The sequence below is a fragment of the Pleurodeles waltl genome, chromosome 3_1 (assembly GCF_031143425.1).
Source record: "Pleurodeles waltl isolate 20211129_DDA chromosome 3_1, aPleWal1.hap1.20221129, whole genome shotgun sequence".
NCBI classification, from domain to species: Eukaryota; Metazoa; Chordata; class Amphibia; order Caudata; family Salamandridae; genus Pleurodeles; species Pleurodeles waltl.
This window is the reverse complement of record NC_090440.1, coordinates 790,238,732-790,256,117: the sequence shown is the minus strand read 5'-3', so window position 1 is coordinate 790,256,117 and position 17,386 is coordinate 790,238,732. Positions and strand designations below refer to the sequence as shown.

At 41.8% G+C, this 17,386-nt stretch overlaps 1 protein-coding gene across 1 annotated transcript in view; it reads left to right on the top strand.

Moving 5' to 3' along the window:
• The window catches only part of SWAP70 (switching B cell complex subunit SWAP70), a 361,445-nt gene that overhangs the window by 228,423 nt on the left and 115,636 nt on the right, over window positions 1-17,386 (top strand). The gene's annotated exons all lie outside the window — the stretch shown is intronic.

Below are 17,386 nucleotides of genomic sequence, written 5' to 3'. Positions count from 1 at the left end.
CGTTGGAGTTTCCAAGGCGGCACTTGCTCAGCGAAGATTTTTGTCTCGAGTGAACTCCGGCCGTCTTTACGCTTATACCACTTCTGTCAAGAGTTCTGAGGAAGATCAACAATGACCGGGCCCAAGTAGTCTTGGTGGCTCCACAGAGAGTATGGTATCCAGAGCTACTGAGCATGACCACCGATCCTTCACTCAGACTGCCCCTTCGGGAGGATCTTCTGTCGCAGCAGCAGGGGACGATTCTCCACCTGAACCTGTCCAATTTTCGCCTTCCTGCGTGGAGATTGAGCGGCGACAGTTGACAGCTTTTGACCTTCCACCTGAAGTCTGTGATGTTATCTTGGCAGCCAGACGTTCCCCCCACCAAAACGGTATGCGCCTGTTGTTGGCATAAATTTGTAGCCTGGTGTACCAACAAGTCTGTAGATCCCCTCTCTGCTCCTCTGGCTGAGGTGCTTTTGTTCAGTCTTTCTTTGGCCCAGCAGGGCTCTGCTTTGGGCACCCTTAAAGGTTACTTATATATTTCAGCCTTTCTTAGATTGCCTGATCGAACTTTCCTTTTTAAGTCTCCTATTGTTGGTAGATACCTTAAGGGTCTAACTCATTTGTTTCCCCCACTCAGTTTATCATGCCTCAGTGGGACCACAATCTTGTCCTTACATACGTGATGTGTGCTCATTTGGAGCATTCCACAATTGTCCCTTCAGGCTCCTTACTTTCAAAACTGTTTTCCTTGTTGCCATTATCTCTGCTTGCAGACTGCTGAGTGAGCTCCAGGCTCTTTCTTCCAAGCCCCCATTTTTGTCTGATGCCTAAATGCAGCGGTCTGAGGTAAAATCTTTTTTGGGAATCTGCTATCATCACAAGGTAACCCTGCAGCCGGTGCTGGACAAGCCCTTATAAATACCTAATTACAGTTAAGTTACAGTTAATTTCCCCCTCTCCCTGTTTTTTCTCTCAACGGCTTGTTTGTTGGTAAAGATTTCTTTAATTACTTTCTTGCTATACTGCAAAATGCTAACCAGAGCCTCATTGGAGATGATGTTGTTAATCTCATGGATTAGCCTATTCACATTGCCCGGTCAGGGAAATTTTTCAAAGTGCTCAAGTGCAAGGCAATCAGTAATTATATTGTGCATGAATTTCATACCCACTTTACTCCAAACCCTGAACCATTCATTTATAACACTGCAATCCACTGTGTCCTCTAAATAAGTTACAAGGACTGATATTAAAGTCTCCTACCCAAATTAGTAAATACTCTTCGGTAATGGCTTTTGTGAATTTGCCTTGTTTTTTGTCAAGCGCCCACACAACCTCTTGCCTTTTACCATTAAAGACATTAATGAATAATCTCACGGCAGTCCGCAAAAGCATCAGTTGAAAAACAGGTGAACCTAGTAAAGGTCTTAAGTATGATCACAGGACCTAGAGTTGAGACTAAAATGGTTAAGCCTCCTTTGGCTCGTCCATAAGCTGAAGGGATGGCTGGAGTAAAGATAGAGACGTAGCCATTAATAACAAACAATTCGGTATGACACGTAAAACTCAACAGACCTACAATGTGTGTAAAATTTAGCCAGTTATCATTATCTAATTTAGATTTCACTACCGCTATGTTCCAAGTTCTAAAAGATATTGTCCTTGTGGAACACTAAGGCTTTTACTGTAATTGTATGGCCCATCAATCCATTTCCTACACCAATCCCCTGTAGCCCGTCCTACCTCTCCATATTCTTTGCCTGCCATCAGTCTAAATCATTCAGGTTAGAGAGGGGGGACCCCTTTTTACCTATCTTTTGCCCACCTTAGCTGGTAACTTGCAGTCCGAGATTCTTTTTCCAAATTATTTTGGGCCTTTTTGTGCTTTTTTTCTTTTGCTTGCATGTGTTTACCCCACACATGTATTTCTATGATTTGTACAGTTGTAGATTTTCTCTGTGCCCAGCTTAAATTATGACTCTGCTAAATTGAATTAACTGATGATTGCTGATCCTGAGTAATGCTTAATTTCTGTATCTTAACTATTTATCTTGATTATATGTATTGTCCTTCTTGAATGCTTAGTTTTCTAAATGCTAATTTGTCTAAACTTATTTGGTCGCCTTGGGCAACCCTTGGTGATTATGTATCTTTATAACTTGGTCTTGCGAATTGTCTATATGCCTTTGAGCTTGAGTTTGTAATAAATTCCTTAACCTTAACTCAGACTGAAGTTTTCCTTCTGTGGCCAAATGGGTCATGGTGTTTAAATTAATTTGGTTTGTGTTGAAATTGTGTTAGTGTTCTACCACACCACTTATTTGGTCCAAAGATTCATCAACTTCGAAGGGCATTGATTCCTGCAAAGGATGAAAATGCTCCATCAGTTCTGGTAGCAGAGTTATGGCTTGTCCCTTAAGAGGGGAGAACCATTCCTGTGTAGTGTCATAGAGATAGAATTGGCCCCAAGTGATTGCCTTTTTCAAAAATTGTCTACCCCGAATTTAGTCCCGAGTTCCAGCGTTGTGCTTACAAGTGAAAGATGTGTGAGTATCAATATGATTTTGTGCTTGCATTGCTTTGGCTTAAAGATTGCGGTGAAGTATGATGTTGTGAATTGTTTTGTGGAGCTGTCATACTCGAAGTTATTGTGGTGCTTTTTGCTAAAAAATGTCTACCGTTGTTGACGGGGCAGTTGTGGCCTAAGATCTCAGGATAATGCACAAGTGTAGATGACACTTGGTTAATTTATTGTCTGCAGTAATGTACTTGTCATGAGACGTTGACAGTACTAATAGTTTTCCTTGAGTGACTGTGAGTTATTAGATGGTATTAAGTGAATCCTGAGTGTGAATGGAGGCTCCATATCAACCAAAGTGAGAATTGCAGGTCAGGTTTCACTTGTTGTGTAATTGTGAAAGCTACAGCTGGAAAAGTGTAAGTCCATACTGCTTTGAAGTGTTTGAGTTCCTACCCGTAGTGTGCAGACAGATTGTTGTTTTTTGCTCACAATATTTTGCATTAGTTGGCGTGTGAGCGATTGTGTGAGAGACAATTGTGAAGCAACTGCTGAAAGAAGTGATTGTAATGTCATTCTGTGCCACTGGTATAGGTCGGTTTGTGTGAACAGTGCTGCGTTGCTATTGGTTGAGAACGTCAAGAGTAAAGGATTTGGGGATTGAAGTTGTTTCTTGATTCAATCAAAAGTTATTGTAATTGATTAAAATTAACCAAAAATTACATTTTTAGGGCAATTAAAAGTGTGTTAGGATGAGATGTATTTGTTCCAGTGAGAGGGTATAGAAATGCTACCAGAAGGTACTCCAAAGTATATTGTGTTGTCTGTCAAACGTCTTTATGCATGTACTTGGGTCGAACAATAGTGCACAATTACTGAAAATTACAGTGCTTTAGCATTTCACCTTCATGGAACATTTAATTTGAGAATTTTAGACAATTTGAGGTGAATAATGTATGAAGTGAAACCGCCTCCAAGACCTGTACAATTTGAAGCCCTTAGTATTTAGGAACGTATTGCCCTTGAATGAATGTCAGGTAAATACGAGAATAGAATGCCAAAATCAATTAAGACACTTTCAGAGGCTAGATGGGATGCAGAACAGAAAATGTGGAGAGCAGCTAAATTAGATGGAGTCAGAATGTTTTCAGCTATTTCAAAGGAAGGTGACAAAAGCACAAAACCCAAGACTAAAAAGAAATCCGAAAAGGCAGAACAGGCAATAGAAGCTGAGAATAAAAAGACAGTAATGTGTGACAGTGATTCAAATTACAAGTTTATAAATCAGATCCTGATGAATCTTCTGCCTCCGTATCATTCAGTTGAGGTAGGAGTGAGAAGTAAGGCAGCACACAACGTAACCCTGAATGTGCCAACTGCTGCAGTTGCACAGACCACAAATCAAATAGTGTCAGGTACACTTGCATGTTTAGTGACACAAGTGCCTGTGGTGTATCCACACAGTTCAGCTCGTACCAAGTCCAGTTGTAAATCAAGTTGTTCCAAGTCCTAATGTGAGTCAGACAGTACAGCCCCCTTATTTGAATCTGCCTGTGCAAAATTGTACCCTCAATCAGCCTGTGCCTGTGTTTAGTCCAGTTCAGTCAATGCCAAATGTTACCCCGAGTCAGAGAGGACAAGGTTTCAGTACTGTGTTAACATCAGAGAGTACAGGAATGACATCAAACAAATCCTCTGGGTCAAACAACTCAAAGATGGTGAGAACAGCTTCTTGAGTTCCACCTTTGTCCTCTACACAAATTGCAGAACCTAACCCGATGTTAAATTAAGCAAGACTTATTCCTGATGCGAGGTTTCCTCAGAGAGCCCTACCTCATTGTATGCCCAAACCTGACCAGATCCCAAATGTACATTGAAGTATTTCAGAGAAATAATATCAGTTTGCAAGGTTTCACAGCACAATAGCCGACAGATTGATTAAATAATTTGAGTCCTCAAGGTGCGAGTAGTGTGATCAATTGTAATACTAGAATAGGAGAAACACCCGAGAGAGATAGATTGGTAAATGGCCCAGATTAGAATTAGAATGAAATGAAATGTTTTTAGGAATGTTAGCTTCAGCTCAATTGGAAACTTCCACAGAAGATTAACTATGGTTCATGTGCAAAGATGTTACACAACGTGTAGAACAAGCTTATGAGAGATTACCTGAAGTGGCCGAAAATTATGATGCGGATTTAGAAAAATCAAAACCCTTAAAGAGAAGTTGCAGATTAGAGTTCAGTTCAAAATACATAGTTAACCTGAGATCTGGAATGAAATTGCACATTAAGGAATTTATTGCATACATTCAAACATGGGGAGCTTTAGATAAGTGGGAAGGTAGATGGGAAAAGAAACAAGATCAGAAGGAAGCCAAGGACAATGTGAAAATGACGCCCTCAAGAGAAGTAGTAGGTGAAAGTTATGTCCATGTACCCTGGAGTGGGAGCAATATATTGTCATTCCCCAATGATTACCCAAGATTGAGCGAAAAGCCTGTGGAATGGTACAAGCAAACAAGAGATTTGTGAAACTTTCAAAATGCCTGTGGGAAGACTTGAACATGCTATTCGACATTGTGGTTCCGACTGATGTATGGATTGCGTGTAAAGTGCATGTTGATTGTCCTGTTGGTGAACCTCGAAGAGATCTGGTAACAGGTGCACCATCTGAGGAGGTGATGAAAAAGTATTAAAGTGATTAAGTCCCTGAAGAATAGAATGCCCCCAACAGATAGTGATTGGCTGACAATTGACAGGAGAGCGTAGTATCCAAAGGAGTTGCTCACCATGAGAGATTGTTGCAAGCTTTCAAACATCACAGTGGTACTGAGAATATAGAAACTAAAGATATAGGTCACTTTGTGTTCAGATCTGTGCAGAGATTGAAGCCAGAGATAAGTGAAATGATTGAGCAGCACCTGATGTGTTGGCAGAATAAACCAATTAAGGAAATTGTGTTATGCACAATATTGTAGTGACTAGTTAGAACTGAAGGAGAATAAGTTGAAAGAGAAAGTTATGGTCTTGCAATTTAAAGCAGCACAGAAAGCAAATCAGACTCTGCAGGTGATGGTGAATACTAGTGTGAGGCAAGGAGTATAAAAGCAAGTGATAAATGTTGTTATCTCTTGAGATAGACGACGTGGTATTCAATTAGATCAAAATGGAGGTGTTCTTGATGTCCAGGCTTTGAAGAGAACAAATCCGTGCAATATGTGCGGAAATTTGGGTCATTGGCAACAGGAGTGTCCATATAGTAATGTGAATAATCAAGTGCAGAATGCTGCAGTTGCTCAGGTACAAGGCAGTAATCAAGTTCAAGTTCAGCGAGTTCAAAGACGCCAAGTGCAATATGTGAATATGCCCCCAGGACAGCAGATGCAGGTACCAAAAGCCCCGATGACACAACAGCAAATGAATGTTCCCCAACAAAAAATGAATCGGATGACAAATGCAAACATGAAACAGAGGGCACCACAAATTCCCTGATTAGACCTGAATGATGAGGAATTTTCAGAAATTCTCCACACTGATAGCTAGGATGATGAGGATTGCATGCTGCACACATCCTTAGAAGTAGATCAATGTGGTCTATATGTAAATGCCAATGTTGGGGGCCATGATGTGTCATTTTTGGTTGACACAGTAGCTACATGTTCCACTGTCAGAACAGCTGAATTGCTGAATTTACCCCTATCACAAAAGAGAATCCAGGTGGCGGAGTCACAAATAAGCAATTGATAAACCCTCCAACAGATTATGTCCCTGTAAAAATAGGTTAATTTGAAGATGAGCACCAATTTGTTGCTTGTGATTCATGTCCCGTAAGCTGGCTAGGATGTGATCTGTTGTGTATGCTAAATTGCTCCATTAGCTGCACACCCCAAGGAATAGCGATTCAGACAAATGAGGAAGATGTGCCCTGTAAAATTATAGAGCAGTACTTGAGTATCACATTGTACCCAATGCTGATATGTAATGAATTGCCCAAAAAGTTAAAAGAAACCGTGACATCTAAAGTTTGGGATTAACCAGGAAAAGAGATAGGACTCAGCAAAGGAGTTGAGCCTATTAAAATAACAGTGAAGCCAAATGCAGTCTATCCAAAAAGACCCCTGAATAATATTTCACCAGAGACAATTGCTGTTATAACCCGTTTGATTAATTGTCTGATTGAACAAGGTATCTTAGAGATTTTAGGAAGTCTGTCTGACTCACCCATTGTAGGATTGCAGAAGCCCAATGGAAAGTACTGTCTAGCCCAAGATTTGAGAAACTTGAACGAGATTGTCATTCCAGTTTGTCCAATGGTACCAAATTTAGCAGTAATTTTAGTTCAGATCCCATATGAAACAGAATGATTTCATGTGACTGACTTTTGCTAGGCTTTCTTCTCCATACTGTTGCTTAAGGAAATCCAATTCCTTTTTGCTTTCAAATCGAGAGTCATGTTTTGGCATGATGTCCAACTCCACAAGGGTATACTGAGTCACCATCCATTTTCAACCAGATCTCGAAAAAAAATCTGGAGTCCCTTAAAATGCCCTACCATTCAGTCTTAGTCCAGTATGTAGATGATCTGTTACACGTCAAATACCTGAGAACTATGCAGGTGAGATACAATTGCTCTCTTGAATCATTTAGGAGAACATGGACATAAAGGTTGTCCTGTAGAATTACAGCGTTGCAAGAAAGAAGTTGTGTATTTAGGTCTCCACACTGAGAAAGGTGTGAGAAAAATGTCACGAGAAAAATCTCAACAGTCATGAAAATGAATCCCCCCTGTAACACAGAAAGAAGTCTAAATGTTTCTGGGAATGGTTAGCTACTTTCATCTGTGGATACCAAACTTTTCCCGTTTGGCCAAGCCTTTACAAACACACAAAGATGGGTCCTCTCCGGTACCATTGGATGACAATTGCATATGTGCCTTCACTGAGCTGAGAGGGAGCCTATGCGGAGCCCCAGCTCTAAGAATGCCCGATTATAACAGATGTTTTTATTTATTTTGCTGTGAGAGAGGATGTGCTCTCTCATTTTTGACACAGCTGCATGGAAATGCGAACAAGCCTGTTGGCTATATTTCAGCTACACTTGATCCTGTAGCATCAGAGCTACCTGGTTATTCAAGAGCTGTTGCAGCTCTTAGCATCAGCATTGTTTTGGGACACCAACTGAACATTTTTATTCCCCACTCAGTGGAAAGTTTGTTGACCCGTACCAAAACCCAATATCTTACAAACAAATTATACTTGCTTATTTTAATGTAAATATCAGGAGATCCTCTGCCTTGAACCCTGCTACTCTGATGTCTGATCCTGTTGAAAATGCAAGTGACCGTGAAGATGAGGTTGAGCATGACTGTCTCGATGTGACTGAATTGTCCACCAAACCAAGGTCTGATATTTGAGATGTCCCCTTAGATGAAAATGACTGTCATGGTTGTTGTTGGCACCTGTTTAAGAGATCAAAATGGTACCCTGAGAGTGGGGTACCATCTTGCACAGTCTCAGGTGTGATGGAAGCCTCCTGGGTTCAAGGAGTCTTTTGAGCCCAAGTAGCCGAATTAGTCGCTCTTCCTGAGCATGCTGTGTTTATGAAGAGCTTAAAGTGACACTTCTTACTGTTTTGGTGGTGTTCATTATTTTGGACAGTTGTGGTTCCAGAGAGGTTTTATGGCCTCTTCTGCCTCCCCTACCCAAAAAGGTGACAATATTTACAATCTGTTGAATGCATTACAGTTGCCTGCAAAGATTTCTGTTAAAAAATGCATGGCACATGGAAAATCTACTGATTATGCTACCGTAGGAAATACTTATGCAGATGAAGTTGCCAGATATTTCACTATTAGTTGTACCACCTTCAATGGAGAGTGGGTCAGTGATACACAAGATGAGACAAGTCAAAATGGCTTATTGACTACTGTTGCTACATGGGAGGAAGTGTGAAGAGATTACAGGAAGAAGTCTCAAAAGGAGAACAGCAAAGTTGGACTAGAGCAGGATGTGTTTAGAGGAATGAAGATGATGTTTTTGTGGGTTTCAAGCGATAAGATTAGTGTTGCCCAACAGTTTATCCCCTATGGCATGGACAAGCACACATAGGTATAGACTCAATGATCAGAACATTCAGACAAACATGGTTGAACTCTAGATTCAGAGTGATTGCTGAAGCCACGTGACAGATGTGTTGCATGTCAGCAGTTGAACGTAGTAAAGCACACAGTTTTTATACTGACTCATATTGGTAGATCAGGAGGACCATAAACAGAATGCAGCTGGATTTTATCAAGCTGCCAGTTTGCAATGGATCGAGATATGTCTTAGTCACTGCATGCGTTTTCCCTCCCTGGGTCAAAGCTTATCTCACTAGGAGAAATGCTATTCACATAGTAGCAAAGCTGTTACTTAGAAAGTTGGTGCCTCGTTTTGGCTTTCCGACTTCTCAAGAATCAGACGAGGAACTCATCTCAACAGTGAGGTTCTAAAAATGTTGTGTGCAGCATTACAAGATGAGGAAAGACTGCATTGCAGCTATAGAGCAGAAGCTCCAGGGCTGGTAGGGCAGATTATTGGAAGTGTGAAGTCCAGATTGACGAAAGTATGCGCGTCTACAACACTGAAATGAGCAGAGAGCCATGAGATTGCCAGCAGTGCCGGCAAATACACTTGTGAACATTACAGATGACTTAGTGCTGGATTATTGCAAAGGACTGGCTGACATAGTGTGTTCTTTGTCTCATCAGGTTGGAGAGGCTATTGTACAGCCACAGCAGGAACTGTGTCATGACTTGTGTCCCGGCAACTGGGTTGTGGTTAAGAAACGTGTAAGGAAAACATGCCTGGAACCGGGCAAGAAGGGCCCTCACTAGGTGATCCTAGTAATCACTACAGTTGTGAAGTGTGCTGGTCTTCCGAACTGGGTGCATGCGAGCCACACCCCTAAAGTTCCAGGTCCCCTAGATGAAACAGCACCTGTTCCAAAAGGTTTGGTTACAGTGGGTGAGACTGATCAGGTTAGGAAAGCTGTTGGGACTGGACAAGTGGCTGCTACAGCAAGGTCTTATGGGGTTCTGAGTGAGTCAACAACAGTGAATGGTGCAGAAGTGTTGAGACGGAATCAGTTGACTCAAGCTAGCTCAGAAGCTGATGAAGGACGAATTGCTGTAAGTGCTAGGGCTGTTCCAGGAGACAATTGACCTAAAGAGAAAACTGTGCCTGCTGTAAAGAACCTTTGACTCTTAACAAAAAAACTGAAGTGTCAAGTTATAATGACAGTGATGCTGGGATTCGAGTAAACAGAAGGTCAAAGAGAAAAAGAGTGCCAAGGTGAAAGAACTCAGCACCTGAATGGACATATTTTTCTGCTGATGGCTGGGAACAGGAGTTTGTTACCTTTTGTTCTAAGAATTAGAATCCAGTTCAACATTCTTTAGATTGAAATTGCTTTGGAGCTGAGTTTTGAAATCTCATTGCCACTTGATGAACAAAGACATTGGATTTTGGAAGTGATTATCGGTGATTACAAACTGTGCCTTTATTTGAGACATTTTAACTTTTAGTTAAAGCGTTTGAACATTTGGAAATAGAGGAGATTATTGATGAACTTTCTAGAAGATCAAGGAAGTTTGTGAATAATTTCATTTCTAGAGACATTACTCTTGATTTTTGCTTTGCTCACTAATAAAAAGGACTGAAAAGAGACAGCTATGTATAAAGCTGCTTTGCATTGTTTTATTTTTTATTTGATTTTTTAATTCAGACATTTGGGGCCTCATTTTGAGTTTGGTGGATGGCAGAGGCTGCGCGCCAAACTCTTTGGGTCGGAAGACCGCCACTCCGGGCTTCCACCTGCTGGCCCTATTATGAGTTTCCCACTGGGCCAGACGCCCGCTGGCTCAGCTGGAAACTCACCACAGCATTGATTCCATCAGGCAGTGAAAAGCGTGATGGGGCTGTCCATGGGGCCCCTGCACCGCCCATGCTAAGTGCATGGGCAGTGCAGGGTCCCCTATGTGGCCCCCGGCACCCCACCTCTGCATGGATGTGGAACCGACATGCAAAAGCTGGCAGACACAGGAGTTGTAATCCCCAGGTGGTGCCGGCGGGCCGACCGTGGCGCTTTCGCCACGGTTGTAACGTGGAGTTCAGACCACTTTGGCGGCGGTCTTCCCGCCAACAAGAGTGTGGCGGCCTTAAGACTGCCACACTCGTAATAAAGGCCTTGGTCTGGGATTGGAGAACTCATGGATTTGAATCACAGTAGGTGTAGAAGCATATGCAAAGGTTTAGCAGTAGTGACAGTTATCACGGTTCTATTATTTCTCATAGGTTTGAGTTTGCCCATAGTAAATGATTAAAAAAAAGATTGCACCCACACTTGTCCTGAATTTAGCAAATCCTTTTTCGGATCAGAGTCCACTTTACAATGATAAGAAGTATTTACACACTGGTGGTTCCAAAGGTGATTTTATCAGCAAATGTGTATCATAAGCTCTTGTATGAATATGTAGTTACCATGGAAGCTAGAGATTGCTATGTATGCACACAGTTGCCTTCATCAGTAAGCAAGGGAATCACATACCATAGTCTACCCCTAACCAATGGGATTTCCTGTTGTCTGTTGTTAACATTTGGGGGGCCTTGCCCTTTTTGCAAGGTCATTCCCAAACTGTTTGCCTTCCTTCTCCTGTTTTTCTGACTTCTTTTTGTTGGCTTCAGGCCTCTGGGCACTTTATTCCTTCTGATCAGTGCTAAAGTGTATGTTCTCTCCCTTCTAAACTTGGTATGATTGACTTACGCCTAATTGGCATATTTAATTTACCTGTAGGCCCCTTTACAGTGGTGTCCTTTAGACCCAAGGCCTGTAAATTAAATGCTGCTAGTGGGCATTCAGCACAGCTTGCACCATCTACAGAAGTAGTCTTTCAAACCTGTCTCAGGCCTGACACTGCAGGGCCTGTGTGCGCAGTTTACTGCCACATTGGCTTGGCATGTAAATTTACTTGCCAGGCCTGAAACTCCCCACTTGCTACATGTAGGGGACCCTAAGGTAGGCAAGAGGTAGGATATGCATTCATTGTGTGGCATGTCCTAGTAGTGACAAACAGGCTATTTGGTTTCTCACTGCTGTGGGTGCTGCCCCTCTCATAGGATTACATTAGGAATGCCCTTGCCTATATCTAAGTGTTTTTTTCTGCTCGGTATGTATGGAATGATAGTGAGAAATGCTGCTTATTGGTGTAAGTGTATTTTTTATTATTATTGTAGAAATGCCACTTTTAGAAAGTGGGCGTTTCTCTGTGCACTTTTGTGCTTTGCAGCCTGAGTCCAATCCACGTCTGGGGTAGAGTGACATCTGGGCATTGTGCTTACTTTGTAAACAGCCATCACACAGGGAGGGTGGAGGTGTGATAAGATTACATCTGCATACTGAATGGTCTTCCTGGATGGGAGAGGTGAGGCCTGCCCTCACACAAAGGGCTCGTTCACCCCCTACTGATGTTTGGAGCTAGTGCTGGGGTTAAAGGGGTGTTTTGGGCACTTCTGAAGGTCTTTTGAAGTGCCCCCTGAGATCAAAGACAAAAAGGGTATAAGTACAAGGGTTGTACCACATGTTTTTAAACACTGCATGGAACTGGAACTAGATGCTGCTGGAGGAGGACTGTTATGCTGCAAGGAACCTCCACTGGACTGACCTGGGGCCTGCTGAGCCGCAAGAAGGACTGCCACTTACTCTGCAGGGACCCTGGTGTGCTGGCCTGTTGCTTGACCTCTGTCCTGTGTTCCCCCAGTGATCTCCAAGGGCTGGGCGGTGTGTCCTGTTTCCCCCAACTTTTGAGCGTTGAGTGCACTGCTTTAGGAAGGCTGGGAGAGCACTGCCGGATTCTCCTTTATGGCTCCCAACGTGCAGTGAGCGCTGCTACCCAGGAGTACTACTTGGAGAGCACTCTGCCCAGTGCTATGGTGGTGCCCCTCTCCTCCCCCTCCTTTGTGCCATTCCCCCCGTGCAGGAGCTGGGGAGAGGAAGGATTTCCGTAGTTATTTTCCCATGGTGCCCGAGGGGGAGCACAGAGAGAGCGCACAATCCTTCACCGTCGTGGCCCGAGCCTCCGGCAGAAGGAAGGTCCTCCAGCGAAGAGGAGTAGCATGACAGGAGCAGGTATGGAAAGGAGCCCTGCTGCTGCTCTGTGTGATTGTTGGAGGTGGCCCTGCCCATCCTAAGAGGGGGATGGGCCATGTGTCCCTAGGAGTGTGTCTGTCCAGCTGAGAGGAGACCACTCCTAGGGGCAGGGAGCGCACCGGAGCATCAGTGGCTGCACTGGGTGCTAGTGGGCAGTCACCCTATTAATAAAAGAGTTCGGCGACTGGATGAGAGTACTGGGCTTCATGTCCCAGGAGGGTCATATCCTGTCTCTTAGAGGCAGTGGTGTTGGTGATAGCTGGATGATCTGTGTCACCGTGGTGGTGTTTTACTGCTTCTCTGAGCAGAAGAAAATTTACTATATTAGGAGCATGGGAGCTCCTTTACTAAACTGGGAGGGTTTGTATTCACCACCCCTCGAATGGAGAAAGCACAGGTGACTCTGTGACTTGCGTGGTATATCTTGCACAAGAAGTGCAGGCGCGTTGCAAACTTTGTGTGCAAGGTGCTTGTGGTGATTCTTGTTGATGCTGCATCTTCACTACAGGATTTCTGCCCTCATTGTTTCTGGATATTTGTCTTAGGACCTGATTTATGTACTGTCTCGTGCTGCCATATTTGGGTGACATAGATATATATTCAGAACCTACCTACAGGGGGAGCGTAATGTTTTGTATGACGTGCATTGTGCGAGTATTTATTTTTAGTTGCACTCATCATGATGATAGTTTGACAACTGCCTGCTTGGCAAAGTATTATTGTTTTATGGAGTTATGGTCTCTGATGTTTTGTGTTAATGCAATACAGTTTATTTTTATATTACTTGCTGTGGAGATTTCTTTGTGGTGTATTTATTGTTTCATTGGGTTCTGCGTTTTGGGCAAATGCTGTACACATTGCCTCAGGGGTAAGCCTGGCTGCTTGTGCCATGCTACCAAGGAGGTGAGCAGAATTTATTTTGTGTGTAGCTCCCTTGCCTTGACTGGAGGGGTGGCTACTGCCTGGCTGAGGTGCCTTCCCTAGCCAACCAGGAACTCTATTTCTAACAACATTGTTTTATCAGCAGGAGTATTATCAGTGCTTCTGTTTCAATTATGATTTGGTGTTTTCCATTGTCCCCGTCATGTAACACTTGTGTAACATTGCAAAAACAAAAACATTGACACAGTGGGAGGTTTCTTTGAACCTACATTAACATTTGGAACATTATATGCACACAAGAAGGATGTGCCAGCATTCTTAGCCCAGTAGAAAAAGAGTTAATTGGACAAGTTGAAGAGAGAAGAGCAATTCAAGCCAAGATTGAAAAAGGAGTAGTTTTACAAAATTGGGAAAAAAGTGCAACACATTCAGTGGCTGGAAATCAAGGATTCCCAGCTATAGATTGGCAACATGTAGGGAAGCTATATATATATATCTCAAACACTGGCACACATTTTGTAGGCACTAGTGAGTGTAGACATCTGTTTTTGTTTAGGGGGGTTTGGACCTTCATGCTGAACGCCAAGATCCCACAATACAAGGTGTTTATTTCATATGTGGAAATAATGCCTATTACGAGCTGCTGAAAGCCTGGTATGGTACATGTTACCTGGGAGTAGTTTTCCCAAACATTCATCTTGTGGACCATTTTAATGACCCAGTATTGAGTGATAAATCAAAGTTCAGAGTCAAAAGTGGAGCTAGTGCTTCACAGATTGTAGGATATATTTTTGGTGCCATAATTCCATCAGTAGTTGTGATCTTGAATGACCCCAAGATTAGAAAGTTGTCAACAATAGTAGGTGAGTTATCTACAGACACTGCAGGTGCCATATTGTTAATGGACACAGAAAGGGTTGCTGTGAAATCAATGGTTTTGAATAATCCTTTTGTGCTAGACATGCTCCTTGCAAAAGAAGGCAAAGTTTGCAAAATATTACATGTGCGACAATCCTGCACATATATACTTGATTATAGCAAGGAGATAAGAAAGTACATTGCAAACATGACTGACTTCAGACTGGACCTGAAAGGATTGACAGCAAAAGGTGCATGGGACCAATAGGTAGTGTTTTTTCAGCCGTTGGAAGGTGGTTTGGAACTCTGGGAATAGGTATTATGCGAACCATTTTGAGATCCTTATTGGTTGTAGTCTTGTTTGCCGTAGTTGCAGTTGGCATTTAAAAACTATACAAGAAGCTGTAAGAGAAAAGAGCCAAGAGTAAATAGAGAAAAGAGGTGGTTTAAATGGAGACTAGGAGAAGTTTGCGTTACAGTAACATCAAAGCAGTTAGAGTTTCAGAAGATCTTACCTGAAATAGACCTCTAAAGTTTTGAGCTGTCTCATTGGAAATGAGAATGGGAATACTTTGTGATGGTGTAATTCGTCACCAAAGGGCAGGGGAGGCTGATGTAGTCTAAATTTTAGTAGTGTCCCTCATGTCACAAAATTCTTCAGAATATCTTATGTTAATCAAAGCACTAATGGTTTAAACGTAGAAATTGCACTGGAATGTTTTTATTAATGTTCATTGGTTTATATTGTAGAATTTGACTTAGGTGGTATTTGAATTAAATCACATACTAGAAGGATTAAAGTGATATTATAATGTAGTTTAGACTCTAGACTAACAGAATACATTGAACCGATATTGAATTTCTAATGATTAATGAATTAAAAATGCATGCAAAAATGAGAGAAATGCACTGTTATACCTAATGAAATCCATTAACAAAGCTGTCCTGTTTAAAATGAAAAAAATTATCAGTATTAATGAAGTAGTATTAATTCTGAGTTCATAAGTATGCATATTATATGTGCTTTATTAAAACGTATTAATTGAATGTATCGCTGTAATTCTTTTGTGTTGGCCTAAGTGAGGCATGTTAAAATTTGTATTTCGTGACTCTGCATGAAATGCTGATTCATTCCTTGACGTGAGCTTTCTTCAGACTTCGTTCCTATGAGAAGACTAGACTTTAGTGATAGGCCCTATTGTTTAGACATGGAGAGAATGTCTCATATTGTCCTTGAGCACAGAATATTGTGGAACATGGACTGCCATTCTATACAGTTGTTTCAAACTTGCGTAGTGTCACACAGATGGAAGATGTTCCTATGACAGACTTGGGAAGGATGTAGATGTTGCAGATTGGAGTTGTGTGATTTCTAGTGGATGATGCCCCTTCAACGTAAATAGGGCTGATACCTTTGTCAAATCAGAATGCTTTATGAAATTTAATATACAGTTGACCAGTTGGACTTTGATCAGATGTTTCCACATTCCCGCCCCAGGTGCTTTGCTGGAAAAAAGTCCCCATATGCTGGGCCCTTTAGAGTATCTTCCTCTCTGATTTGCCCTTTTGAGGTGTACCCCTGAGACTTAGAAACTTTTAATTAATCCTGTTCAAAAGACTCTGGATTGAGCTTCTGACATGCTGTATGTTGCCCTTTTCACCTACCTTTTGCCCACCTTAGCTAGTAACTTGCAGTCCGAGATTATCTTTTTCCAAATTATTTTTGCCCTTTTTTGTGCTTTTTGTCTTTTGTTTGCATGTGTTTCACCCAACACTTGTATTTCTCTGATTTAGATAGTTGTAGGGTTGCTGCAGGCCCATCTTAAATTATGACTCTGAATTAACTGATGATTGCTAATCCTGAGCAATGACTTACTTCTGTACCTTAAATATTTCTCTTGAAGATATGTATTGTCCTTCTTGAATGCTTGGTTTTGTTAGTGCTAGTCCGTCTAAATTTATTTTTTCTCCTTGGGCAAACCTTGGTGATTATTTATCTTTATAACTTGGTCTTGCTAATTGTCGATATGACTGAGCTTGACTTTGTAATAAATTCCTCAATCTTCTTTCAGATAGGAGTTTTCCTTCCGTGGCTACATTGCTCTTGATGTTTAAGTTAATTGGGTTTGCATTGAAATTGTGTTAGTGGTTCTTCTACACAACTTACTGGGTCCAAAGATTCTTCAACCTCGAAGGGCATTGATTCCTGAAATTTTAAATCCCACTGGAATTTTGGGATTTTCCTACAACAAAATGACTCCACAGAATAACAAAAGTGGTGTGGAGCTATAGCAACTACACTTTAATAGGCTCTTTTTGTGGTTCTCCAATGTTTTTTCAATTGATTACTGACGTCGAACCTCAAGTGGTCTTTATTGGTTTTGCATGCACTGTGTATAATAAATATTTGATATTTTCCTGCTTGACTACATTGTTACTGTTAGTTAGCTTTTGCTTACCGCACAAGCTTCCATTAGTTGGACACCGCAGCACCTGTCATAGATTGATGGTGACAGCCTTTTACTGCATAGGGCCTCTTCATTACATAAAGTCTAGATCAAGGAAGAGTGGCATTTAGGTAAATCTTCAATTGTTAACCTGTGATGTCTGCGTTGTCCCAATCCTTACAGATCCCCTACCTACACTTCTGAGTTTAACATTGCCTTTGCCCTGAGTTGTAGGTATATATTTGTTAGCGAGACGAAACATGAATTGCTAAGAGGAAGCAGTGTGGATTATGTGCTTCCCTTCAGGGAAGACCCTGCAAGAGCACATTTAGCCAGCTTGACAGCCACTGTATTTAGCACTATTTCTTAGAGCAAAATGCATCCTTGCACCCATTTTGGATGCAAATAGTGCTAAATGCCAAGAGTAAGTTGGGGAAACATTTTAGCCCAAGTGAACATTTAGCAAGCTCAAACAGCTACTTGCTATTCGTGTTCTGTTGCATTTATCACAA